General features: G+C 37.4%; 1 protein-coding gene across 38 annotated transcripts in view; it reads left to right on the forward strand.

Moving 5' to 3' along the window:
• Positions 1–26,269, forward strand: part of ZBTB20 (zinc finger and BTB domain containing 20) — an 846,735-nt gene that overhangs the window by 270,206 nt on the left and 550,260 nt on the right. For 3 of the 38 annotated variants that reach the window (XM_061167135.1, XM_061167121.1, XM_061167117.1), the window contains exon 4: positions 12,239–12,304. The exons of the other annotated variants lie outside the window; for them this stretch is intronic. The gene's annotated coding sequence lies outside the window, so the exon portion shown is untranslated. The remainder of the gene's footprint in view (positions 1–12,238; positions 12,305–26,269) is intronic. 38 annotated transcript variants of the gene reach the window in all.

The following is a 26,269-nucleotide window of genomic DNA, read 5'->3' on the forward strand; positions in this document are numbered from 1 at the left end:
AACTTCTCTCCTTAGTAATCTATATAATTCAACTAGTTGGTCTTAGTATCTTCAATATTTACAAAATAAGATGTTGGGCTACAAGATTTCCAAGGTATCTCCATCTCAATGTGCTATATGAAAGTGTATTAGCTGAGTATACTATAAATGTATTAGCTATTTAAATGTATAAATGTATTTTATCATCATATTAAGAGCCTTACAATAATAGAAATTTGTGTTAGGCTTTGGTCTTTGAGGAAATGAAGTAATTTTTGGCTGATTCTGTGGACACAGTCTCCTTGGATGTAAGCTAATATTGAATATATAAAGGGTGGACTTTGGAATCAGTTCTGAGTTTGAATCCTGGCTCTAACAATTACTAGCTGACAAGTCGTTACTGCTTTGAGCCTCTGTTCCTTCACAGATCCTACCTCACAGGGTGACTGTATTAGTTCAAATAAACAATATAAATCACTGAACTCATTGCCTAGGGGCACACTGGAGGATAGCTTTGCTCTATAGTCAGTCCCTTTCTCATTTATGGTAACTGTAGTCTTTCTGGCTCTTGCTAACAAGAATATCTCGAACTAATTCAACTTCCTTTCCCCAAGCTGCTTTCTCCTGCATTAAGCCGGTACTTCAATTAGCTCAATATTTTTTCTCCCATTACATTTTTATAGTTTATTTCTCTTTGTTCTCCTTTTTATGTACTTTGACCACTTCCCTGATTATACCGTGTCAATTTTGGGGTACTTATGTTCGCTGTATGTAACGTAGCCTTGACTATGACAAAAATGTGTACAATTATGTTGTTGTTTTGTTGTTAGTTGCTAAGCTGTGTTCTTTTGAAACCCCAGGGACTGTAGCCTGCCAGGCTTCTCTGTCCATGGGATTTCCCAGGCAAGAATACTGCAGTGGGTTGTTGTTTCCTTCTCTAGGGAATCTTCCTGACCCAGGGAATGAACTCATGTCTCCTGCATTGGCAGGCAGATTCTTTACCAGTCAGTCACCAGGGAATAATTCAAGCCAATTATATAGAAATGTTTTGTCTGTGTCAGAATTTGACTGAAGTTGTTTACACTTTTGACCCCCTAAGTATACTGGAAACTTGTTGAGGCCAAAGCAAGTATATTCCCTGTGTTTAGAATGTGCTCTGCCAATAAGAATTCTACAACCTAGCAAGGGACAACAGTTCTAACCAGTAGCATATATGATCTACTGGGAATCATATATATATGAAGAAAATGTTGTGTAAGTGGAGATGTTGAAAGCTTCATGGAACAAATATTGGAAAGGCTTCCTGGAACAAATGATGTTTGAATTTGATCTTTAAAAAAAAGTACTTATTTCTTTCTTTGTGGAAAAAGAGAAGAGAAAATGAATTCTAGGCAGAGAGAAAATCTCATGGGTACAAAAAGTTGATTGGCAGCTAGAAGGCAGGGGATCAGGTGACACAAGGGAAGACTAGAAAGGTAGATTGGAAGCATATCATGAAGGATCTGTGAGTTGATTAGAGTCTTGTATGAATAATCCTAGCTTTCAAAAATAAGTGAATATTGGTGGTAAAGAGAACATTTCTTCACAAGAATATAGACATTAACTGTTTGTGTGAAAAAAGAAATGATAACATTTAGCAACCAATGTATACAGAAAAAAGGATAATCTCAAAAAGAAGGTCCAAATCTGAGTTGAAGCCCTACTCCACCCTTGCTATATTATGACCTAAACAGTGTATTTCATCTTTCCTTACCATATATTCATCAATATCACTGCGTAGCTCAGATGGTAAAGAATCTGCCTGCAATGTGAGAGACCTAGGTTCGATCCCTGGATTGGGAAGATCCCCTGGAGAAGGGAATGGCTACCCACTCCAGTATTCTTGCCTGGAGAATCCCTTGCACTAACATTTTCACTACTGGAAAAGTGACTATGGGTGAGGGAAAGGTAGAGAGTTCTTCATTAAAGTGCCAGAATTTCACTAAAGTAAGAGGGAAAAGTATAGATGGAAAGGAAAATAGACAGGGTGGGGGCTGGGAAATGCTTGTGGGGGATAGATGAGTGGGAGAGAGGTCTGAGCTGGGAGGGAGAGGAAGAGTAGAGATTCTGAACCCAGGTGCTATCCATTTCCAATGTGGGATTCTTTTCTTTCTCTTTTTGGTGGTTTTCTTCAGAAACAGAACAAAAATTGAAATCATTTTTAGTATGCTTTTTATAACTTCACTTCACTATTTCATTGGGTCTAATCTAGGTATAATCTGGATCACAACTTTGTTCCCACATTCCCACTTCCATCACAAACACAACACAGTGAGGAAGTAAGGCTCAGAATTGTGCCAGTGTTTCACAAATAGACTTCTTTGGTGATTTAAGCTCTTTTCATCAGTTGTTCTTGATGTTGAGTTTAAGCCCAAGTATAGAAGTGAAGGGATGATGGCCCACCAGTACATGATTCATACTACATAGCAGTCCCTCGATATGGCCTAATTTCTAGTACATGCCACCTACATGCTGAACTTAATTCATGTGTTTATACTTGTTAGGGGTCAGATTTGCCAAGCAATTTTATATTAGTCAAAACAAATTTGTGTTTAGTTTCAAAGGATAGAGCTCTACATTTTAGGCATTTTTGTAATAATTTTTGGAAGATTAGATAGACAATCAAAACGCCTATAAGAAATGTTAGCAATTAACCATTTTCCAATAAAATACTATTAGTTGTTATTATTTAGGAATTAAATGCTGTTTAACCAGAGTAATTGTTGAGTCACATTGTTCTCTGTAAGATTAACCACTGACATATGTGGATGTGCTTCAGTTGATGTATCTAGGAACTTGGTGCCTCCCCAGGGCTGGGATTTCAAGGAATAAATGAAGACCTCCTGATGTAAATAACACACTTTTTGTAAGGTAGATTTTATACATTATTCAATGTTTATTTTATAACCATTCTTTTGTTTTTACTTCTCACATTAAAAAAGAATACAGTTTCATAAATTTCCATTTGATTTTTTTGTTTTTAGAAAAGGAAGTCCCACTGGATTATGTAACATTAAGCATCAGTTCAGTTCAGTTCAGTCACTCAGTCGTGTCCAACTCTTTGCAACCCCATAAATCACAGCACGCCAGGCCTCCTTGTCCATCACCAACTCCCAGAGTTTACTTAAACTCATGTCCATCGAGTCGGTGATGCCATCCAACCATCTCATCCTCTGTCGTCCCCTTCTCCTCCTGCCCCCAATCCCTCCCAGCATCAGGGTCTTTTTCAATGAGTCAGCTCTTCACATGAGGTGGCCAAAGTACTGGAGTTTCAGCTTCAGCATCAGTCCTTCCAATGAACACCCAGGATCTCCTTTAGGATGGACTGATTGGATCTCCTTGCAGTCCAAGGGACTCTTAAGAGTCTTCTCAAACACCACAGTTCAAAAGCATCAATTCTTTGGCACTCAGCCTTCTTCACAGTCCAACTTTCACATCCATACATGACCACTGGAAAAACCATAGCCTTGCCTAGACGAACCTTTGTTGGCAAAGTAATGTCTCTGCTTTTTAATATGCTATCTAGGTTGGTCATAACTTTCCTTCCAAGGAGTAAGTGTCTTTTAATTTCATGGCTGCAATCACCATCTGCAGTGATCTTGGAACCCCAAAAAATAAAGTTTGACACTGTTTCTACTGTTTCCCCATCTATTTCCCATGAAGTGATGGGACCAAATGCCATGATCTTAGTTTCCTGAATGTTGAGCTTTAAGCCAACTTTTTCACTCTCCTCCTTCACTTTAATCAAGAGTCTTTTTAGTTCCTCTTCAGTTTCTGCCATATGGCTACACAAAGATTGAAAAAACTGTGGCCATCAGAAGTAAATATTGGTAATAACACTCATGGCATTTCACACATGCAGATCATTGTGAGAAAAGTAGAAATACTTACATCGAGCTTAGATAAGGAAGTAGGCTTTTTAATACAAATATAAATGGAGGCATTTGTTATGAAAATGGTGGCCCTTGAAATTGGCTTCCTGCTTTCACTTAAGAAGAAACACCTTCAATCAGATGATTTTTTCCTCTGATAAGAGTGAAAAGTAATCAATCTAAACACATTTTATTATGAAAGATACTTGGAAGAATTCTATTGACACAAGTTAATGCGAGATGGAAATTTGCTTATTACAGTGTTTTGAATGTCCTCTTCCATTGATCATGTGCAATTGGTATAAACAAAGATCTGGTGTATGGTAGAGGGCCTATATTTGCATCCTGTTGCATACTTAGACAATCTTTAGCAGGACTTATTTTTGTGTATTGACAGTATTTCTCAGTCCTTTGTACAATTATAATGTGTATAGTAGCAGCAGCATTTGAGTGTGCAATAAAGGTATGTTCTTCTATCAATGCAGCCAGAAGAACATAAAGAATTCATTATACTGATTTTGATTCTGTGGATGAAATAGGTTTGCTCCATGAACTTTCATTGCACAGGACAAAATGCTATGCTCATGAGACATGCAGGCAGCTGGAGTCAAGAAAAGCTGTGTTGGTTTTATTTAGGAAGTGCCTGGCTTCTCATCTGCTTGGGAAAGGAGCAGGCCATATCACCAATTGCCAAGTGCTCTAATGCTGAGAAGAGTGTCAGCTGTGGTTACCCTGGGGATTTTGGCAGCAATAAGCACTTTTCCTTGAGAAAAATCAGCTTAGATGCCACACATTGGAATTGGAAGAATTGCTTTTATTTTCTATTTTCTTTAAAAATCAAATTTGCTTTTCCTTCCTTCCCAGCTGTTGCAGCTTCCTTGATTTTTAGCTCAGATGATGGGAGTAACACATGTTCACTGAAACCCAGAGGAAAGCTCCCTTCTTTTCTTCTGATATGAACTTGTTGAAGTCCAGATACTGGCTAACCCGAACTGAATAATATATTCAGAAAGAGATTTGTCCAGGAGGGGTGTTCATGGGTGAAGACCACAGTGGTGGGGGTAATCGAAACAGTTTTTCAAGGATATCAGTGTCAATCACATGCACTAGGAAACTTGAATATGCCATCTCCAGGATGTTTTTAGCTGAAAAACCTTGGATACCTAACCTGTTCCATGGAGAAGTCTTTTTTTTTATTTTCTATATTCATCATAGTTTATAGCTGAGAACAAAATGCATACATAGAAATTGAATTGGCTGAATTAGTGTGCAGTAAGTTGGGCATTAAATATACGTGACTTTTTTCTGTTAATTCTCTCCCTTCCCTATTATCTCTTACCTCTCAAATGGGAAGGTCACATCTGTTTTCTCACCAAGTTTTACCATCATGTTAAAGAACCAAAGTTCCTTTAAGGCCAATGTAGCGGAGGATTAGAGTAGCGTTTATTCTTGATGTCCAGTTTTTCTACAATCTTTTATTTTACATAAAGAAACTAATCATCTGACTTAGCTGGAGATGAACTGGAATGGGCGAATTTAATTCAGATGACCATTATATCTACTACTGTGGGCAAGAATCCCTTAGAAGAAACTGAGTAGCCCTCATAGTCAACAAAAGAGTCTGTAATGCAGTATTTGGGTATAATCTCAAAAATGACAGAATGATCTCTGTTTGTTTCCAAGGCAAAATATTCAACATCACAATAATCCAAGTCTATGCCCCAACCAGTAATGCTAAAGAAGCTGAGGTTGAATGGTTCTGTGAAGACCTACAAGACCTTCTAGAACTAACACATCCCAAAGATGTGCTTTTCATTGCAGGGGATTGGAATGCAAAAGTAGGAAGTCAGGAGATATCTGGAGTAACAGGCAAAATTGGCCTTGGAGTACAAAATGAAGCAGGGCAAAGGCTAACAGTTTTGCCAAGAGAATGCACTGATCATAGCAAATACCCTCTTCCAGCAACACAAGAGAAGACTGATTGTACACGTGGACATCACCAGATGGTCAATACCAAAATCAGACTGATTATATTCTTTGCAGCCAAAGATGGAGAAGCTCTATACAGTCAGCAAAAACAAGACCAGGAGCTGACTATGGCTCATATCATGAACTCCTTATTCTCAAAGTCAAACTGACATTGAAGAAAGTAGGAAAAACCAGTAGACCATTCAGGTATGACCTAAATCAAATCCCTTATGATTATATAGTGGAAGTGACAAATAGTTTCAAGGAATTAGATTTGATAGAGTACCGAAGAACTATGGACGGAGGTTCATGACATCATACAGGAGGCAGTGATCAAGACCATCCCCAAGAAAAAGAAATGTAAAAAGGCAAAATGGTTGTCTGAGGTGGCCTTACAAATAGCTGAGAAAAGAAGAGAAGGTAAAGGCAGAGGAGAAAAGGAACAAGATATCCATTTGACTCAGAGTTCCAAAGAATAGCAGGGAGAGATAAGAAAGCCTTCCTCAGTGATCAGTGCAAAGAAATAGAGGAAAACAATAGAATGGAAACACTAGAGATCTCTTCAAGAAAATTAGAGATACAAAGGGAATATTTCATGCAAAATATGGGCACAATAAAGGACAGAAATGGTATGGACCTAACAGAAGCAGAAGATAATAAGAAGAGGTGGCAAGAATATACAGAAGAACTAGACAAAAAAAAAAAAAAAATCTTCCTGACCCAGATAACCACGATGATATGATCACTCACTTAGAGCCATACATCCTGGAATGTGAAGTCAAGTGGGCCTTAGAAAGCATCACTATGAACAAAGCTAGTGGAGGTGATGGAATTCAAGTTGAGCTATTTCAAATCCTAAAAGATTACACTGTAAAATATGTAGTCAATATGCCAGCTAACTTGGAAAACTCAGCAGTGGCCACAGGACTGGAAAAGGTCAGTTTTTATTCCAATCTCAAAGAAGGGCAGTGCCAAAGAATGTTCAAACTTCCGCACAATTGTGCTCATCTCACACGCTTGCAAAGTAATTCTCAAAATTCTTCAGGCGAGGCTTCAACAGTACCTGAACCGTGAACTTCCAGATGTTCAAGCTGGAAGGCTGAGGAACTAGAAATCAAATTGCCAACATCCATTGGATCATAGAAAAAGCAAGAGAATTTCAGAAAAACATCTACTTCTGCTTCATTGACTATGCCAAAGCCTTTGACTGTGTGGATCACAACAAACTGTGGAAAATTCTGAAAGAGATGGGAATACCAGACCACCTTACCTTCTTCTTGAGAAATCTGTATGCAGGTCAAGAAGCAAGAGTTAGAACCGGGCATGGAACAACAGATGTCTTCCAAATTGGGGAAGGAGCATGTCAAGGATGTATATTGTCACCCTGCTTATTTAACTTATATGCAGAGTACATCATGTGAAATGCCAGGCTGGATGAAGCACAAGCTGGAATCAAGATTGCTGGGAGAAATATCAATAACCGCAAATATGTAGACGATACCACCCTTATGGCAGAACGTGAAGAGAAACTAAAGAGCCTCTTGATGAAAGTGAAAGAGGGAGTGAAAAAGCTGTCTTAAACATTCAAAAAACTAACATCATGGCATCCACTCCCGTGACTTCATGGCAAATAGATGGGGAAACAATGAAAACAGTGACAGAGTTTATTTTCTTGGGCTCCAAAATCACTGCAGTTGGTGACTGTAGCCATGAAATTAAAAGACGCTTGCTCCTTGAAAGAAAGTTATGACCAACATAGATAGCATATTAAAAAGCAGAGACATTACTTTGCCGACAAAGTCTGGTTTTTCCAGTAGTCATGTATGGATGTGAGAGTTGGACTGTAAAGAAAGCTGATCACAGGAGAATTGATGTGTTTGAACTGTGGTGTTGGAGAAGACTCTTGAGAGTCCCTTGGACTGCAAGATTAAACCAGTCAATGCTCAAGGAAATCAGTCCTGAATATTCATTGGAAAGGCTCATGCTGAAGCTGAAATTCCAATACTTTGGCCACCTGCTGTGAAGGACTGACTCATTGAAAAAGACCCTGATGCTGGGGAAGATTGAAGGCAGGAGGAGAAGGGGACGACAGAGTTTGAGCAAGCTTCAGGAGTTGATGATGGACATGTAAGCCTGGCGTGCTGCATTCCACGGGGTTACAAATAGTCGGACACGACTGAGTAACTGAACTGAACTGACATACCTAGAAAATGTTTGACAAATATCTCTGCATTGGTGTCCCAATAAAGCTGACATACAAGTAACCATCACACATTCTTTACCTCATTTGTGTGTGTGCGGTGTGTATGTGTGTGTGCGTGTATATGTTAGTTGCTCATTTGTGTCTGCTTATTTGCAACCACATGGACTGTAGTCCCCCAGGCTCCTCTGTCCATGGAACTCTCCAGGCAAGAATACTTGAGTGGGTTTCCATTCCCTTCTTAAGGGGATCTTCTCAACCCAGGGATCAATCTCTGGCCTTCTGCAGTGCAGGCAAATTCTTTACTGTCTGATCCACCAGAAAGCCCCATTTAGTCCTGAGCAAAATACAGTCCAAAGCTTGATGAGGTAAATGCTGTTTATTATTTTCATCAGATTTAATGATTAAACATTTTGGTTTCTGGAATGAGGTTACCCTTGTCAAATTCTGATTCCACCACTTACTAGTAGAACAGTAGGCAAGTTACTTAACCTCAGTTTCCTCATCTCTAATTTGAGGGTGATAATGCTTCATACCTTGTTGAGATATTGTGAAGATTAAATGAGCTAATAGATGTAGAACACTTTCCTTTGATGACTAGGACATAACTTTACTACTTAGTGGAGGCTAGCTACATTTGATACACACAAAAAAAATAAAGGCTCATAGAGGTTAAGACCATGGCCAAGCTCACACAGCCAGTAGTGTGAAATTAGGTGGTGAAATTAGGATTTGAGCTTATGCTGTCTGACTCCAAAATCATGCATTTAACCATTACTCTCTACTAATCTCTACTTCACAGAGAATCAGTATAATATAACGGCTAAGGCCATGGTATCAGACACCATGGGTTCAAATCCTGGCCCTTTTACTTACCAAAAAACTTTTGGCAAGTTACTTAACTTCTCTGTACCTTGGTTTCTTCATCTGTAAAATAAAAATAAAATGGTACCCTTCTCAGAGTAACATGGAATCAAATGATTTCTGCCTTTCTGTATGAATTTCAAGTGATAGAATTTCAGGCACAGGAAAATGGTGGAGAGATTTCTTCAGTTGTCCTCAAAGTGTATTAGTTGATCCCTGAATAGGTAAGATTTATGAACTTTAAAGAAGTATTGAAAGACACTGATGTATTCTTGGTGTTACAGATCACCTTGTTTTGAAACCAATTTCTTAGGAAACTTTTTTGAGAGAGTGAAAATGATGATTTCTTCCAGAATGATTTTATGTATCCTCAAAATGAAGTTGAAAACAGTGGGTATGAGTCCAAGGGAAACCAAGGAGACCATTACAGGATGAAAACCCAAGGGGCTCTTTTTGTGACTCTTTTGTCCATTTAATAGAAGCTATGAATGACTCACTATTTGGGACAAATATTTCCGTTTTAAGACAAGAAGACTCAGAATTTCAAGATGTTGTATCTGACTTTTCATCTGTCAACCAAGAGCAGCTGAAAAGGCGAAAGCCCTAGAGAACTGTTTTCCTACATATGTATTTTTTTTAGACAAATGTGTTTGTTTGAACACCATGGAAATGCGCACCATGAAAATGCCCATAGTTGAGGGGTATAGAAGCCCTAGCAGTGTTGACTCAGTCCTCAATCATTCTGTGTGATGAATTACATGCCACATGCTTCAATTTGCTGTGTGTGAGGTCTTTCAGCACGATTTGTAATAAACACCAATCCTGTATGAAGGACAAAAGAAACTTACTGATTTTTTTTCCAGGAGATTAATGAGTATTTTATTGTTATCTTGCTGTTGCTTATAGAAAGAGAATTCCAGAGAAAAATCATACTGTGTGTCTTGTGCTCAGTCGCTTCAGTTATGTCCGACTCTGTGCAACACTGTAACCCACCAAGCTCCTCTGTCCATGGGATTTTCCAAGGCAAGAATACTGGAGTGGGTATCCTTTCCTTTCTCCAGGGGATCTTCCTGACCCGGGGATCAAACCCACAGCATCGCCTGCATCTTTTGCATCACAGGCAGATTCTTTAGTACTAAGCCACCCGGGGAAGACCAATTGTGTCTTAATACCCCTCAACATATTTATAAACACATGAAATCAGGTTAAAATTAACATTAAGAGCAGGTTTGAGGGGGAAGCATAGAATCCATGTGCAGGCTGAAGGGAGTGTGGAAATGAAGGGAGGAAATGTATGGTTACTCTCAAGTCTAAAAGTGATGGGAGAAATCGTAAGCCAATCGCATATCATCTTCAACACTTACTGCTGCTGCTAAGTCACTTCAGTCGTGTCCGACTTTGTGAGACCCCATAGACGGCAGCCCACTGGGCTTCGCCGTCCCTGGGATTCTCCAGGCAAGAACACTGGAGTGGGTTGCCATTTCCTTCTCCAATGCATGAAAGTGAAAAGTGAAAGTGAAGTCGCTCAGATGTGTCCAGCTCTTCACGATGCCGTGGACTGCAACCTACCAGGATCCTCCATCCATGGGATTTTCCAGGCTACTTACTTCCTTTTAAAATTTAACTCTTGAAGCCAAAGCTAGAAATCTGTCTTCCTTACCCAATTTCTCCCTGTTACCTACCACCCATATACTATCTGCAATTTAGAATCTTCTCAAAGCAGGCAGTAGTTGTGTTTGTTATTATGTGAAAACTATTAGAATCAGATGAAAATTTTATGGTAAATATCAGATGGAAATGTTCTCTCTCCTATACAGTAGCAGTTACTTTATTATTATATTCATTTTATTTTCATACAGTTATATAAGGATTCTCTCTTTCTTTCTGTCTTTTCTTTTGGCAATTGACATGAAAAACCTTTCTAAGAGAAAAATTACTTAAGAAATAGAAAACAAGGAGGAAAAGTATAATTGAGTCTGGAAACCATTTTGCCTCAGCTAAATAAATAAGAAATGATAAGAAATACAATATAATATGAGATGAGAAATACTGAGGTTCAAGAAGACTGTTTTATTTAATTCCATTTAATTTTATTGAATCAAATTTGATAGAGACAATGTCAATGGACGTGTAAAAGGAGATTGGTAGTAGAATGCCTGGGGCTGTCGTATCACTGAATGAGGTATATAAACAGAAAAGTAATGTTGAGTAATTCTGAATATAAGGGTGATTTTTAGATATCAGATTTCAGTTTTTCAAATGCACAGAGCCAGCAGGTTAAAGCATATCTGTCACTTGAATCTAGTTCTTGAATTCAATACACTAAAAATCAAATACCTCAATACCATATTTTTTATTTTCTTCCTTTGCCAACAAATGTTTAGAGTGTTTCCCTGGCATTGCTGAACTCCCAGCCAAAATATGTATTTCAGTTTAATTTTTGGAGGAGAAATAACCTTAAGTGGGCTGCTAACAATTATTATTCGCTCAGTCACGTCCAACTCTTTGCGACCCCATGGACTGTAGCCCCCTAGGCTCCTCTGTCCATGAACTGTGGCCCACCAGGCCCCTCTATCAGTGAAATTCTCTAGGCAAGGATACTGGAGTGGGTTGCCATTCCCTTCTCTAGGGGATCTTCTCGACCCAGGAACTGAACCTGGGTCTCCCACATTGCAGGGAGATTCTTTACCATCTGAGCACCATTAAACATCAAACTTAGATTTCCTTTTATCTCATTGATTTACTTACAGAGTGAAGCTTCCGTAGCAAACCTGAAGAGTCAGTTTATAAGCAGAAATATTTGCAAAGGCTTGATATTTTGTCCTAAAAATGAAGGCAAAAGAAATGAGATTGTTTTTTAAAAACTGAACAATTCTAGTGGATTATCAGAGTGAAATAAATGCAGTTATGCTTACTTATCAATAAGCCACACTTAGGTCAGTTATGTTCTGAGAGAATCTGTGTAGTAATGAAAGAGATAGCACCCAAAGGTGACCGTAGAGAAGATTGCCAGCCTTTATAGGGAGTTTGTGAGGCCTTTTTATCTTTTAATATTTTGTGTACTTTTACATTTCTTTTCACCGAAATGCAATTTTATGCAGTCCAAATGGAAGCTCTAGAGTGTATTTGTATAGGTGGAATTGAAAGAATTGGCAATATGAATAACTAAAATAGATAACTCAGACCTTTCAGAATGCCTTTCTGATGCCTAAATTAAACTTCAGACATTGATCACATTGTCTAAGCAATTGTCAGTTAACCAACAAACTTATGGATATATAGTTTAAATAATCAGTACACCTACATTTCTTTATAGTTTCCTCATAGATGCCCAGGAGGAGACTGAACTGTCAAACCACTGGCAAATTAGGATGATAAAATGGTAAGTCTAAACAAACAGGAATTACTGGTTTACTAAATTTCTTGCCTCATAATTGCATAAATACAAAGATACCCTCCTCTCAGATACATAAACAATAATTTAAGCCCCGTAACAAAAGACCTTGTATTTATTCCTAGAACTCCTTATAATACCTGAAATATAGTGTGTGTTCAATAATATTTGTTAAATCAATGGATTCTATTATAAAGAGGCTCACAGCTTTCCTAGATTTAGTTACACATCAGGTCATATCAAATCTCTTCCTTTCTCCTCCACTTTTAAGAGCATTTATATAGGCTGCTTCTAACTTACAAACAGTTTGTGTTTAAAAATTCACATAGATTAGTCATTTGGAACCAAGAATGCTTCTCTCATTTATACATGTATAGCAACGAGCATTCACTCTGGCCCAGTCACAGTTCTAGGTTCATGGTGAAAAGGCACATTTCCCTATTTCCACTAGGAAATAGGACAGTGCCAGGCACATAATAATCGCTCACTACTATTCTTAAAGATTCACCCTACTAGTTTCAGAGATGTTTATTCAGAGTCCTTAGCCTCTGAACTGAGCTATTAGTTTATTTTCCTTCCCAAAACAAATTTGAATGAGAGGACTAGATAAGAAAAACCAGGTGCTATTTTAGGTGGTGGTGGTGGTGGTGTTTTTTTTTTAATCCTATTTCTTTACTCTTCCCTGAGCATCCACTTCAAAACAGAAAGATCCTGCTCTTTCTTTCTTTAATGTCCTTGCTATATGATCTTGGCAAGTCATGGACCTGTCTGTGTGGTTCTCATCTGAAAATAACAAAGAAATGATAAAATTCCAATTCACATGGAGAATACAGCTGAACTTAGTAAATTAATGTTTGCATAGTGCTTAGAAATCTGAGGTTAAAATTGCTAAGAGAAATGTACAGAACTATTATTGCCACTAAAATTATGATAGACATTTTTTCTCTAATTAAAAATGCCTCATTTAATTGGTGTTTGTATTTTAAAAGTTGTATGCCATCTTAAAGCAAATGTTTGATGTTTATCTGAAGGAAAAACAAAGATCATGTCATTTCATTATTATGTGATATAAAATATTTCCAAGGAATCCCTAGTCTCAGATAAATAAATGACACTTAGAACCTTATGATGCACCAGTCTGGATAGATGGATCATTGCCTTTTCTTACATGAGTAAGAAAGGTTAAGTGAAATAGCTTTCAAAATTCTCCTGATTTATGCCTCTCTTCTTTAGCTGTTGTTGGCATGGAGTAAAGTAGCAAGTACTCCAATTCCAAGAGTAAGGAGGATTTGACGAGGTTTTGTTTGCCCTTTTTTTGGTGGTGGTGGGGGTGTTTGTGTGCTTGTGACCTGTTAGGTCCTTGGTTAATTCCATCAGTTCAGCGGTCTAGCTAAAATGGCAGACAATAAAATAAACACTCCATAGCAACAGGCTGTGATTTCTAGCCATGTCTGAACACACTCTTCCTAGAGTAGGATTCTTCCACGTTGACTTCTTCCTTGTCTAAAGTGTGAAAGGTCATTGTATGATACTTTTCTTCTCAGCAGAAGATGGAAACTAAATTGTGAAATTTAAGAAACAGTATCTTAGCCATAAGTTTTATTTTTTGAGAAATATATAGTGAACATCTACCATGTGTTACACACAGTTCCAGTCACTAGTGATGCTAAGTGATGAGGAGTAAGACAAAAGTCTTTGAGTCACAAAGCTCATATTTTAGTGAGGAAGACAGATAATAAGCAAGTAATTGTATAATTTAAGGAAGAATTTTCTTGTCGTTCAGTTGTGTCCGATTCTTTGCGACCGCATGGACTGCAGCATGCCAGGCTTCCCTGTCCTTCACCATCTCCCGGAGCTTGCTCAAACTCATGTCCATTGAGTTGGTGATGCCATCCAACTATCTCATCCTCTGTTGTCCTCTTCTTTTCCTGCCTTCAATCTTTCCCAGCATCAGGGTCTTTTCTAATGAGTTGGTTCTTCACATCAGATGGCCAAAGTATTGGAGCTTCAGCTTCAGCATCGGTCCTTCCAATGAATATTCAGGACTGATTTCCTTTACGTTTGACTGGTTTGATGTCCTTGCAGTCCAAAGGACTCTCAAGCATTTTCTCCAACACCAGAATTCAAAATCATCAATTCTTCTGCGCTCAGCCTTCTTTATGGTCCAACTCTCACATCCATACATGACTTCTGGAAAAACCATAGCTTTGACTAGATGGACCTTTGTTGGCAAAGTAATGTCTCTGCTTTTTAATATGCTGCCTAGGTTTGTCATAACTTTTATTCCAAGGAGCAAACATATTTTATGAAAAAAACAAATCAAGCTAAGATAGAATGAAGGTGACAAGCTGTTTTAATATGATTGTTGGTGTAGGTCTCCTGAATGATGGTATTTGAATAGAGACAAAAATAAAGAAGGAGAGCAAACAAGCCAAACTCTAGAGGAAGAACATTCCAGGCATAGGCAAAAAGATGTCCTCAGGCCCTGAGGTAAGACTTAGTCTAGTGGATGCCAAGAAAGAGAAAAGAATGCTTTATGAACCTTGACAGTCTTCAAAATCTTGGAGAGCCAGGTAGAGACTGGCCCATATGATGTACACATGTTTGCCCTATACAACCTGTAGTTCTGGAAGACTTTAAGGCATCCTTAAAATATGATTCCCAGTCTTAAATTTTAAGGTGTATTCATGATACTTTTGATTTCAGTAAAGCCATTAAGGACCAAATGCCTTCAGTCAGTGATACAAGACTGAATTTACTTTCATAAGACTGTAAGTTTTCAAAAGTGCTTGAAGAGGAATGCCACAAGACAGTTAAAGCACATCAGTGAGAGATGCAGGGTGACTGGGAGGGCAAGGAGAAAGATGAAAGCACAGCACTGTCGGTGTGACTTTATTTTCAGGCTCCTCCACTTCGAAAGTACCTGCCCTCACAATCACCTGTAGGCACCTCCTACCCACTGGTTTAACTGATCTTGTTAGATTCATGACTATGAGGAGTGTCTGTTGTAATGTTGTTATCTGTTCTTCTGGAAATCTCTGATCTGAAAATACTGACATCTCTTATATGATAGCAATCTTTCTTAAAAAGGTATATAAATATAAAAAAGTTAAACCACAATTTTTGATGCACTCAGAATTGCTATCTTGTCAATAGAGGCCTGTGAAAAACCATTTTGTATAACATATAAATGTGTCATAACTTCAGAATTTTGTATATTGAGTGTTTATTGTGACAGACACCTGTAGAAAGAGATTATTCTCCCATATTGTCTTTGGTATTGGAACACGAAAGACGTGTTTGTCCATCACCCTGCTTTGTCTGTAAGAGAGTTTAAAGCCTCAGACTTGAATCTAGATATGTAGAACAGCAGGGGAGGTGATGCCTATTAGTGACATTGTAGTTGTTGAGTATAGTCTGAACCTTCACTTTATTTATTCACACACACCACTGGCATTTACTTTGTGCCTTTACAAATGTAATTGAAAAAAATAGTTCTTCACTAGCTTTTGCAGTCTTTTGTAAAAGAGTACCTTTGTTAGGATATGTCACCAACCACAGTGTTTACTACTGGAGGCCATGACAGGAATATGTGCAAATAGCTTGATCCCCAAAGGCTATGTATGGACTCTAAGGGAAAAAGAATGTCATAAGAAGTCAACAAAAATCTTCCTTTAAATCAGTGTTTGGGGTAGTGAAAGCACATGAATTTTGAAACAAAAATGTTATTTCCTTACTCAAAGTTTGCCATCACTTCCTCCATATTAAAGAAAAGAGGAAGAGAAGGAGGGAGTTGGAAGGGAGACGGGGAAAGGCAAGAAAAGGAAGGAAAGAATGTTCAAAGGGAAAAGAGAGAGATAATGCTTCTCTTGGCATGTAAAATACTTCTACTAAAATCTTTAGATGTTTTCTGTTTTTTTTTTTTAAATATTGTTTCATTATACAATCTTGAAAGTTTAAAATGGACTGATTTACCGTAAGAAGCATTAAGTAAATGCAATTTCTATTTTTAATAAAGATAGCTCAAGTTTAATGTGAGATCACATCAGCTCTCCAATGTAATTAAGTGTATGGCTTTCTAATGCACGTTGAGTACCCACGATGGGTAGTTAATAGAATTTTTTAGGTAAAAGTCAGGACGCCACTACAGTGAAACTACAGTGGGATGATGTTGATCAGTAAAATAGAGGCCACCAAATAATGGAAATTACAACATATTTTGGTATAATTTGTCTAAAATGGTTCATGACAGAGAAGTCGATTTTAGCTGAATGTTCAAAATGAAAAAAGGCTGGTGTGTTTTAATGAAGAAAAAGGGTGTGAAGCAAAGACTGTACTTTGTAGGCTGTAGAAACTCTCTGCACTGCACAGGTATTCCTAGGAGGCTCAAATGTGTCTTTATAGGAGGGAGAGTGTGCTTGAGATTAGACTAGGAGTTTCTAGAGCAAATATGATGTCCCATGATTTCTTTTAACATCAGAAGAAAAAAAAAAACCCACAAGTAGAAACTGCAGGTGCTTCCTTTTTATTGCACGATGTAAAGAGAAAATGTAAAATGGACAAGCTTTCGACAATCATGTTCTCTTCATCAAGCTGTTATTGTTATTTTAGTGAGTCCACTAAAAAGAATTATCTAGAGCTTCTTGTTTTTACTTCTTTGTGTACTTGATGAATATGATTACCATTTTTACCTCCTGTATTTAAACCCCTCTGCCATAATCCCATATTCTGCCTAAAAGCCATGTCTGTAGGAGCTGTTTCCCCTTCACTGGAATAGTTTTTAGGGATATGACTGCATTTAAGCAGGTGCAGTAAATGCACTTTTGGCGATTTTCACTGTCGTGTGTAAGTGCAAAACATCTGACATAATTAAGCTATGATTAATCGAGACTATTAGTAAAATAAGTTTGTTTTATGAATGAAGACCTCACACTCATTCAGCATAGCCTTTCTTTAACAAATGCACTGCATTCACTTATGTAGCACAGCTTTGTATGCCTGGAAAGTGAATAAACATTTGCCAGGCTACCTTCCAGAGTTTTCCATTAACTGTCTTCAAATTCCCTTCTTGTGTTGTGCAGAGGGAACCCAATTTTATTTTTAAATAGAACAAAGGGACTGGCCCAGTACCACAAGGGCCAGTGATTGTCAGAATCATGAGAAATCTTTAGTTACTTTTGGTCCTGAATTGTTCTTATTCTTGTGTTTTACTCACTTTAGAATTTAAGGCATCCTATTAAAAATGGCCACCATACAAGGAGGAGGCAGTGAAGGAAAATAATAAAGAACAGTGGCAACTGAGTTGATGCTGTATAAATAAGCACATTTGCTGTGTCTCTTTTCTGCAGTTTTTTTGTCTCACTGATGAGAGAACTGGTTTGAGATGTAAATTGCTTCCCTTTGATTGAACCAGGGAGGAGATGTCATGTAACTCATCTCATCAGCATAGAGCATTGTGCGCCTTTGGTGAATTATAGGACAACACAGCTAGGAAGAATTCCTTAACCTCTCTCTGCAGCCCTGTTCCAGTCTTTAATAACCACCAAAGGGAAGTACTTCCCTTCTGTTCACCTGACTACCTTCTGTGGTTTGAGCTCATTTCTTCTGATCCTGTCCTTAAATATTCTGTAAAGGATCACTGGCAAGTGCCACGGTTTTAACTTGCCTGTATCCTGTAAATTAGAATATAAAGTTTTGGGGAGCTTTTTGCTTTGAAATGTGAGAACAGGGACAAAGAAATGAACTGAAGACCATATTTTCCACAGTGTATCTCACTCATCTAGATTTAGAGTAAATCCGGAGGGGCAGCTCTACATGAAACCAACAATGAGGTAGGAGCAGAGGTAGAAGTGGGGTGCAGGAGCTCCCTGTGATCTGCATGAGGTTGTATGCTGTGTGAGCAAGGAATTAGTAAATGGATTTAAAACAAAAGAATTGAAAATAGGCCTGCAATCCATCTAGCCTGGTATCTCGACAAACCAGGGACTTTTTTTTATGTATAAGAAATTCAGGGCAGATATCACAGCCGTATCATGACAGCAGGGCCTTTGCTTCCTCCCCTTCTATTAAATCTACATTTTGAAGGTGGATGGTGCTGACTCATAAATTAAATTGGAGTAATACATACAGTGTATATATATTTCTGTCACTTTGTCTCAAATTAAACACGAACCTTCTCCCCTGACAAGATGATAGAAAAGTTAATTGCTCGCCCTGGCTTTAAATTGGAATTTGAATTTGCAAAATGCTAAAGGTTTATGAGATCTAAATCATGAGGAGCTTAAATTACATTCCTGTGATAAAATATTAATAAATCAATTAAAACATAAGCCGAGTATAATATTACTTTCTTTTTTGTAGGAACCTTGAACACAATAATTCATTAGGGTGTAGTGCAGTAACAATTATTGTATCTTTTTTTAATTTTCTTTTTATTAGTTTTTTTTGATAAATACATCATCAGATAACATTCCACAGGGTAGATTATCATTGCCCCAGTGCAGCATCCAGAAATTCTGTGGCACCCCCTAAACAAGAGCTCACAGCCTAGATTATCTGCCATTACTTATCCTTGTTAGCATTAGCTAGTTCTTTTACCAAAGGGGTATTGTCTTCTTGGGAATGTCTGTTCAATGCCAACTCTGCCATTTGTGGTTTCTGAATCTCTCCTCTAAAATGGGCATACTCATAATACTGCCTCAGACCTGGCACAAGAATCAAAGTAGATAATGTGTGTGAAAACCATTTGTAGGTGGGAAGGCACTGTAAAATGTTAATTCTTGCTATTATAAATTGGGAAATTTCGATCTCTAGAAGGACTCTTAAATATTACTTAGTAACCAACCCCCTCATTTTAAATATGAAGGATCAGAGGTTCAGAGAGTTTAAGCCACTTGTTTGAAGTCACACAGCTAGATATGTAACTGCTGTAACTAAAACCAGGACTTCTAAATCCCAACTCAGGGTGTTTTCTACTCTCTACCCTAAACCCACAAAAATGCTAGATGGTCATGTCAAATTTTGTATGTTATTTAATCTCTCTACCTTGTTTTCTCTTTGAAGCTGTTTTTTGTTTGCTTGTTTGTTTTGACTGACTAAACGATAGTGATTTTAGGGAATAATTTTCTAGTACTTAACCCCACATCTGTCAGGAAGGGATCCTTTTGGCTGCAGAGACACTGCCTTGTCCTACTGCTCCCCAAATGAAGGCACAGCAGTGTTTCTTCCTCTCTCACAGGTTCTGGAGGAAACATCAATGAGAAAAGACAGTGGCCTGGCTTTTTAACTACTTCTCCCATGTGATGATAGACTGAGGATTCACCCACCACCTTTTTTTTTTTCTTCATCTCTTTTACTTCCTTCCTGCTTACTGGCCCTACATTGCAATTTTCTTGCCTCCCTTCCCACCCCCACATCCCAAGACTCACTGGGATTTGCATTTTATTTATTTTGAAAATAAAGAGAGCCTCCTCTTTAACACTGAACAGATCTTTTCCAAGTTATAATTCTTGGAAATGAATGGATTTATTTCTTCCTCTGATGTTAAGATAACTCTAGCTCAATGGATATCAGCAGATCAGAAAATAAGAGACAGTGCTAATCCTGTTTTTCCTGGTAGTAGGAGATGTGATATCTGACAAGTTTTCATCATTTCATCTTTATTTCCTCTTCTCAGCAACAGTAATAACAAGATCAACCTATTCTAGTGTTTTGAAGACTTCCATTAAATGATTATGGGATGTTTGCAAAATGATAAAGGATTATGTAAGTGCCATATAATAATATTCTGTGATCTTCTAGGAATGAGCTCAGGCAGAGTGGGTAAATTCATGGAATCCATAGTATTCACATACATAATCACTACTTAATACTGGTACAGTTTTTACATAATACTTAGAGCACTGTGTACAGAGATAATATGGTCTCTGTCCTGAAAGTTTATGATTGGAATATATTATTTTACAAGAGAGAAAAAAGTTAATTAAGACAAAAGGTCTTAATTGAAACAGAAAAACTGTTGGAACTATAAGATTAGTCAAGGATATCAACAAGAGTAGATCTTATGGAAAAGTAGATTCTATGGTAGCATTTATAAAAAAGTGAAATGATTCATGCAAAAATAAGCTATTGATCAAAGTATTGTAATATATCAGTTGTTGAATGTCTTAAAACCTCAATTAAAGAAACATAGAAATAAGCAAAATATGCTTTTAGGAAGGCAGATGAGATTTCATGAAATCCAAGAACTTTACCTATTAGATAGCCCTCAGAGTATCTCTGGTTTTAAAATACATACTATGTACCAAATCTTATGTAGATATGATACAATTTGTTTTCTCATAAATATACTTTTAACTCATTTTATGAATGAGGGAATAGATTCGGGAATATTAAATGAAGTGCACAAGGACAGAAAGCCAGGATTCAAACCAGGTCTGTCTGACTTCAGAGCTTCTTTCTCTTTTCATTACTCTATACCATCTTTCACAGCAGATTTGAGGCAATTAAAAAAGTACACAATGACTATATAAATGTACTGTGGAAGAGGAAGCAGAGAGAAAGTTTTATTCCTAGAGGCAGACTCACTGAAAGCAATGAGAAGTGAAATGGCAGTTCAGAGCCTAGCCGAACAATTAGAAAACACACACAAAAAAGTCACAAAAGCATATTATGTTTATAGGATAAACAGCCCCCTTGTTTCCATATTATCTTTGACAGTATAAGAATACCTTATTTTTATCTAGATCATCCTTTATTATTATGAACATTTTGCTTTTCTGGTTGTTTATTAGTTTACAAAGCATTTTGATCTATGCTATTTATGGTTAAAAGAAAAAAGGAGTATCTCTGTTCCCATTTTACAGATGGGAGAACTGAGGCTTGAGTAGGTTAAACAATTCGCCAAAATTTTATTGATAATACATGGCAGGCAGAGTTTAACAATTCAGAATTTCTCATGCAAGTGTACTTTCATGATATCATTTCTTTAGAAACTGGAAATAAAGATTTCCACCTTAATGTTTAGAAGAAAATTGTTTAAAGAGTTAACTAAAACATTTACTTACTTTCTCTTATTATTCTCCTGTTGTAGAGAAAATGAGGCATTGTAGTAGCAAATTCTAGAGATTAAAGCAACTCAAACGTATCTATCAGTCACCCACTTCAGGTAATTTTTCAGATACTAATTGTGGCCCCCTAACTTCTTCAAGCTGGTTTTGGAAAAGGCAGAAGAACCAGAGATCAAACTGCCAATATCCACTGGATCATCAAAAAAACGAGAAAGTTCTAGAAAAACATCTATTTCTGCTTTGTTAACTATGCCAAAGCCTTTGACTATGTGGATCGCAATAAACTGTGAAAAATTCTGAAAGAGATAGGAATACCAGACCACCTGACCTGCCTCTTGAGAAATCTGTATGCAGGTCGGGAAGCAACAGTTAGAACTGGACATGGAACAAAAGACTGGTTCCAGACAGGAAAAGGAGTACGTCAAGGCTGTATATTGTCACCCTGCTTATTTGACTTGTATGTAGAGTACATCATGAGAAATGTTGGGCTGCATGAAGCACAAACTGGGATCAAAATTGCTGGGAGAAATACCAGTAACCTCAGATATTCAGATAACACCACCCTTATGGCAGAAAGTGAAGAAGAACTAAAGAGCCTCTTGATGAAAGGGAAAGAGGAGAGTGAAAGAGTTGGCTTAAAGTTCAACATTCAGAAAACTAAGTTCATGGCATCCAGTCCCATCACTTCATGGCAAATAGATGGGGAAACAGTAGAAACAGTGGCTGACTTTATTTTTCTGGGCTCCAAAATCACTGCAGATGGTGACTGCAGCCATGAAATTAAAAGACACTTACTCCTTGGAAGGAAAGTTATGACCAACCTAGATATCATATTAAAAAGCAGAGACATTACTTTGCCAACAAAGGTCCATCTAGTCGAGGCTATGTGAGAGTTAGACTATAAAGAAAGCTGATTGCAGAATTGAGCTGAACTGAGCTGCTTCCTCACATCTTCCATGTTATTTGTCATTCTATAGCCATAACTTCATTTCATCAGTTCAGTTCAGTTCAGTCACTCAGTTGTGTCTGACTCTTTGCGACCCATGGACTGCAGCATGCCAGGCCTCCCTGTCCATCACCAACTTCCAGAGTTTACCCAAACTCATGTCCATTGAGTTGGTGATGCCATCCAACCATCTCATCCTCTGTCATCCCCTTCTCCTCCCACATTCAATGTTTCCAAGCATCAGGGTCTTTTCCAATGAGTCAGCTCTTCGCATCAGGTGGCCAAAGTATTGGAGTTTCAGCTTTAACATCAGTCCTTCCAATGAACACCCAGGATTGACCTCCTTTAGGATGGACTGGTTGGATCTCCTCTCAGTCCAAAGGATTCTCAAGAGCCTCCTCCAACACCACAGTTCAAAAGCATCAATTCTTCAGTGCCCAGCTTTCTTTACAGTCCAACTCTCACATCGATACATGACTCCTAGAAAAACCATAGCCTTGACTAGACAGACCTTTGTTTGCAAAGTAATGTCTCTGCACTTTAATATGCTGTCTAGCTTCATTTCATAGCTTCCTCTGAAAGTCTCAATTTTAGGGTTTAAATGCCTCTATTTCAAATATGCTTATAAGGGGATACATACAATGGTCAACTCATGTAAATACTTAGTTGGCCCCTTACAATGGATTTGTCCAGTTTTGGGGACTGGAAGGCCAATCAGTTGAGGGAAGAGTTGAAGAGGTACTAATAAGTGAAGTACTCTGTTTGCCAATTGAGAGGACATAGATGAAAATGTAAATGCAGTTTTACTTCATACCTCCTCATACAAAAACTAACAAGCAATCAAACGAATAAGCAAATTAAAATGAAGCAGATAAAACCCGTCTTCCTTTAGGAGACAGACACAATCCCAAATAACAAAGGAATACTATGAAATTTAGACCAAGTCAAACGGGATATCAAGAGTATGTTAAACATGTGATAGCCAGGACATCCAAAGTAGTTGGAATGACTCTGAGGGCCACATGCTATAGTTGCTTACGTGAAACAGGAAAATCTAGGCTCTCAGTGGTCTGTGGATGCAGCCTGAGCCCTGTTCTACAGCACAGGTCAATAGAGAAGCTGGCACCAGCCTGCTACATATACCAAAACAGGATGTGAGGATGGCATGGTGGAGATAGTAACCCACATTAGCTTTTGTCATGTTGATCACATTTAGGAAAAGGAAAACAAACATTAATTATGACCAGAAAGATCTGAGACACACAGGGCTTCTTGCAAGTCCTTTAGGGCTCCCATCAACCCAAGTAGGGAGTTACAGAGCAGAGGCATATTCCTTGAAAAGTATGCATAGTAGAACTGAAGAGAAAAGATATAATGTGCCAGCAAATATGGCACAAAATGAAACTCTAAACTGCCCCATTCTACTCCTCCAGCCTCTCCTATTCAGCAAACAGCTAATAAAATTGGCTGACTGAAAGATGAGAAATAATCAGAAAGGAACGAACATGAACCCATTTGTAGCTAATTTAAATCAAAAGTGACATAAGGAATAGAAGATCAAGATCTATACCAGTAAAAGAGTTGTGCTTGAAAACAATATCGTTTCCTCATAATAGCAAAGAAATAGAAGAAACTGTAGCTTTATAAAAATAAGAGGTCATAGATTAGATATACAGGATTAAAGAGGTAAGACAACAAAAAAGAGTAACCTATGAGAGAACAGGAAAGAAATGGAAGACCAAAATAGAGCTATTATAGAACTAAAAGCCATATTAGATATAGAAAGCAGAAGAAGGAAAGAACTTCTAATAATATCACTAGAATTGTGAATGAGAAAAAAAAAACCTTAAAAATGCTTTTTAAATGATGTGAGAAGGTGATAATTATGATTGGCAACTCATATCTCAAATAAAAATATTATCTCCCTAATAAATCAGAACTCCTGCAAATTGATAAGAAAGAAGACCAACAGCTCAATAGGAAAACTGGCACAAAACATTCAAATGGCCCTTAAACATATTAACATATATTCAACTCAATAAGATAAATAAAGATTAAAATATTCATGATAAGAGAAATGCAAATAAGAAAAATACCAAGATGCATTTTCAACTATCAAAATGCCAAAAGTAAACAACTTCAAATGGAGAATAAATTTTATAATATTTACCAAAATAACAAGTATTCTCTCTAACCCGTCAACTCTGATTTTAAGAACTTATTCCATAAATAAAATAATATATGTTGTTGTTGTTTGGTCGCTAAGTCGAATCCAACTCTATGTGACCCCATGGACCATAGCTCATCACCAGGCTCCACTGTCCATGAGATTTCCTAGACAAGAATACTGGAGTGGGTTGCCATTTTGCCATTTCCTTCTCCAGGGCATCTTCCTAACCCAAAGATTGAACCTGCATCTCCTGCAATGCAGGTGGGTTCTTTACCATTGAGCTACCAGGGAAACCCAAAATAATATATACACAAGATTATTCACTACAGCATTGTTTGTTGTTGGATATATATAGGAAACAATCTAAATGCTTGGCAGTAGAGGATTCAGTTAATGAACTATTGAATATCCATTCAATGTACATATTTTAAGTGAAAAACGCAAAGTGTAGATCAGCATGTATTATGTAAAACTATACATATGAAGAGAAGAATGTGAGTATTGTTGTTGTTGTTTACTGGCATATCTGTTTTTAAAAAGCAAGCAAATTAATAGCAGTAGTTACATGTCATAGGATTGTATAAGAACTGGGTGAATGGAAACAGGATAAAAGGTAGACCATTTACTGTGTATCATTTCACATATTTGCATTCTGAAATCATGTAAATGTATTATCTGTTAAAATTGAATAAATACAATTTAATGTTATACCTTTGGAAGGCAAAGGAAATATAGGGACAACTGATATTTGTGAAGGAAAAAAGAACAAAATGAATGGAAAACAATTTCAATGTGTAATAGAATAAAAATTTGCTGGAAATTGTCCTGAATTTTTATATGGAACAGGGCACATTATATCCTCAGAAATTCATGGTGCTGCGCAGTAAGCACTGAGGTCTATCTTGTTGAAATTACAGAACTTTATGGCTGAAGAAAGATAGCTAGAAAGCATATATTAAAAACTATCAAAAGGGGAGAGATTTAATTTGCCTCAAAATTTTGAAATGCAAGTATTTGTAGTACCATGAACTATTCTGGTAAAAAAACAAGACAAAACAAAATGGTTAATGATGAGTTTAATGATGAGCTAACAAAATATTAAGAGAAGCCAATATAAAATAAACATTAGTGAATCTCAGATCAACTTAAAAATAAACTTATGACTAACAAATCAGGTAGGGAAGGGAAGATGTTACATAATAGAATATAAATGGTATAAACCTTGATAATATAAAAAAAATAACATGACAGAACCAGAGAGGTTTGAAAGGTAAAAAGGAAATAATGAAGCAAGTGTAGATTAATTCACCTGTGTTTAAAAGCTGGGAATGAGGGATCAATACTGCCCAAATTTGGCAAACTTAGTAACAGAGATGTAGATGCATTGTTGTTTAGTCACTAAGTTATGTCCAACTCTTTGCAACCCCATGGACTATAGCCCACCAGGCTCATCTGTCCATAGGATTTCCCAGGCAAGAATACTGGAGCAGGTTGCCATTTCCTTCTCCAGGGGATCTTCCTGACTAGGGGATCAAACCTGAGTCTCCTGCATTTGCAGACAGGTTCTTTACCAGTGAGCCACCTGGGAAGCCCCTGTAGATGCATTATAAAGCTATAAAAATAATAATAATAATAATTAAAGGTAACAGTTTAATCAAAGTCCGCCATAAGAAGAAAGAGAGAGGGAAAGGTAAAAAGAATATAGTGGAGTGCTTTCATGATTTTTAGAATAATTTTTTAGTTAAACCAAATTTGTATTATAAAGTCAT

Source organism: Dama dama, chromosome 19, assembly GCF_033118175.1.
Source record: "Dama dama isolate Ldn47 chromosome 19, ASM3311817v1, whole genome shotgun sequence".
NCBI classification, from domain to species: Eukaryota; Metazoa; Chordata; class Mammalia; order Artiodactyla; family Cervidae; genus Dama; species Dama dama.